Source organism: Tupaia chinensis, unplaced genomic scaffold, assembly GCF_000334495.1.
Source record: "Tupaia chinensis unplaced genomic scaffold, TupChi_1.0 Scaffold144341_1, whole genome shotgun sequence".
In the NCBI taxonomy this organism is placed as follows: Eukaryota; Metazoa; Chordata; class Mammalia; order Scandentia; family Tupaiidae; genus Tupaia; species Tupaia belangeri.
In genome coordinates this window covers 159,803-163,097 of record NW_006204200.1, presented here as the reverse complement: position 1 = coordinate 163,097, position 3,295 = coordinate 159,803, and the positions used below count along the sequence as shown (strand labels likewise).

At 38.7% G+C, this 3,295-nt stretch overlaps 1 pseudogene; it reads left to right on the top strand.

The window, feature by feature from the left end:
• The first annotated feature begins 403 nt into the window (after positions 1-403).
• On the top strand, positions 404-940 carry LOC102469723 (mortality factor 4-like protein 2; annotated as a pseudogene).
• The last annotated feature ends 2,355 nt before the right edge of the window (positions 941-3,295 follow it).

Below are 3,295 nucleotides of genomic sequence, written 5' to 3'. Positions count from 1 at the left end.
TAGGTGCTACTTTATAGGATGCCTAAAGTTAGACTTGTGTACATGGAAATGTATATATCAGCTGTGTTTGCTATGAAAATATTTAAATTAATTAAGATCTTTAGTAATTAAATAAAAAATGGGGGAAAACAGTATAGAAAGTAAGCATAGGTGCCAGAGACAGTGTGGGAAGAGAGTGGGAGTTGGCAGAAGGTAAGAGATAGGGAATCGAGGATGGGGGTAAAAAAAGCAAAACATACAGGAAACAAGAAATGGAAAATTATTTGTTGACAATAGCATGTATGTTAATGTTCTTGATTGAGACAATATATAGTGTACTCTGGATGGAAAATCTCATTTTGTATGCTGTAATGATGTACAATGAACGAACGTAAACAAATAAATTTTTTAAAAAACGAATAGAATGGAGGTCAAAGTGAAGATTCCTGAAGAATTGAAACCATGGCTTGTTGAGGACCGAGACTTAGTGACCAGGCAGAAGCAGCTGTTCCAACTCCCTGCAAAGAAAAACATATACGTGATCCTGGAAGAGTACACAAACTGCAAGAAGTCACAGGGAAACATCGACAAGTAATACGCGGTTAACGAGATTGTGGCAGGAATAAAAGAATACTTCAATGTCATGTTGGGCACTCAGCTGCTCTACAAATTCGAGAGGCCCCAGTATGCCAAAATCCTCTTGGCTCACCCTGATGCACCAATGTCCCAGGTTTATGGAGCACACCTACTGAGATTATTTGTAAGAATTGGAGCAATGTTGGCCTATTCGCCCCTTGATGAGAAGAGCCTTGCATTATTGTTGGGCCATTTGCATGATTTTCTGAAATATCTGGCAAAGAATTCAGCATCTCTGTTTACTGCCAATGATTACAAAGTGGCTTCTGCTGAGTACCACCGCAAAGCCCTGTGAGGGTCTACTGACCACTCACTCTTTATGTCTGTTGTCTGTAAACACCTTTTGTTCTTAGTCTTTTTCTTGTATAATTGATGTTCTTTAAAATTGTTAATGTATAACAGGGCTTATGTTTCAGTTTGTTTTCTGTTCTGTTTTAAACAGAAAATAAAAGGAGTCCAAGCTCCTTTTCTCATTTCAAAGTTGCTACCAGTGTATATAGTAATTAGACAAAGAAGAAACATTCAGTAGAACATTTTATTGCCTAGTTGACAACATTGCTTGAATGCTGGTGGTTCTATCCCCTTGACACTACATGATTTTCTAATATTTGTTAATGCTATGTGACAAAACGCCCTGATTTCCTAGTGCCAAAGGTTCAACTTAATGTATATACCTGAAAACCCATGCATTTGTGCTCTTTTTTTCTTATTTTTTTCCTTTTTTTAAAATTTTTTCCTTTTTTATGGTGCTTTAAGTAAAACAGCCCATCCTCTGCAAGTCCACCTATGTTGTTCCTTAGGCGAGTCCATGTTGTTCCTTAGGCATTCTATCTGTGCTGAAATTGTTGAAGGATGGTGGTTTGTTACATGGTTTTTGTATTTGAGTCTAATGCACGTTCTAACATGATAGAGGCAATGCATTATTGTGTAGCCACGGTTTTCTGGAGAAGTTGATATTTTAGGAATTGTATTTCAGATCTTAAATAAAATTTGTTTCTAAATTTCAAATAATAATAATAATAATAATGATAAGTGCTGGAGGGGATGTGGTGAAAGGAGAACACCCCTACACTGTTGGTGGGAATGTAAATTGGTCCAGCCAAGTGGAGAATATTATGGATGTTCCTCAAAACCTTCAAATAGAACTACCATATGATCCAGCAATTCCACTCCTGGATATGTACCCAATGGACAGGAGAGCACTCAGTTGGAAAAGTGCTTGCACATCTATCTATATTCATTGCAGCCTTATTCATGATTGCTAAGACTTGGAACCAATCCAAATGCCCACAAACAGATTAATGCATTGAAAAATTGTGGCACATATACTTGAAGGGATACTATTCAGCAATAAAAAACAACAAGGCCATGGAGTTTGATAGAAAGTGGATGAATATGGAAGATTTGTTGCTGAGTGAAGCAAGTCAGGCTATGAAAGAGAGATATTACATGTCTCCACTTAACATGTACCAAATGTATGCACTGTATGGTAGAGACTGAAAAACTGGAGAACATGAAAGTATTAATAATTGTAATGGACACTAGAGATAGAGTGGAAAGAGAGTATGAGAGGGAAACAGTGTAGGAAATTTGGGGGAAAAATCAAGAGGTAAGACAGTTGTGGGACACAGATAAGGTCTATTATCTGTTGACGAGGATGTGTATGGTGGTCTCAACTGGACTGGACTGAGATGTATATCATGCTGGGTAAACTCTCTTCACAATCTCAATGATGTATTGCAATAAAATGCATGAATAATAACAAAAAATATATAAATAAAAAAGAAACCTTTGTGTCTTCTAAGTATATCATCATGTCATCTGTAAATAAAGATAGTTACAATTCTTTGCATATTTACATGCCTTTTATATTGTTCTCTTTTCTGATTGCATTGACTGAGACTTCCAGCACTGTATTAAAAGTAATGGAGAAAGTGGGCAGCTTTGTCTAGTGCTGGGACCATGCAGTTAACACAAGCTGAGTATGAAAGAACTGCCCCTTGTGCCTAGAGCAAGGACTCGGCTGAGGAGAACTCTTTGCAAGGTCAACAGTTTTATGAGTTCTGGATCTCACGTATTGTGTTGCTGTACTGTCCTGCACTCTATTTCTCTGCCATGGGCCTTATTGCCATACCCCGGTACCCCATAAAGGCACCTCCAGCCTTACTATAATTTTTACAATAATCCTGAAAGAATGAGGATCCACTAAGGCAACAGCTGTGTAGGGCAGCGGCTGCGAACAGGAGTTACTCCCATTAGACTCACCCCACCCTCCTGGATGCTACATTCACTTCTCCTACTGGGGATTACATAGATAAGCATTAGAAAGGTTTAGGTTAAAGCTACTAATGGGCGAACGATCTCAGTAGCTGAGAGGGGCTCAGGGACTCATCCACCAGGTGCTGTTACCCCAAAGACCATAAGCCACCCTTACTCTCAGGACAAGGGAAGATTGCCATTCCCCAAGCCACAGTCATTGTATAAAGCAGCATGTAGAGGGTCTCAAGTACACAGTAACCTTTAGGTCAGTCATTTAACTACTCACAAGACCACATTCCTTTCCTATGTAGACTCACCCTCTTAGCTGAAGACTACCCCAGAGATAACATAGGTATTTCACTTTAGTATATACTAACCTTGTCTTTACTAAACCAGACAGGATTTATTTCTAGGCTCTTGT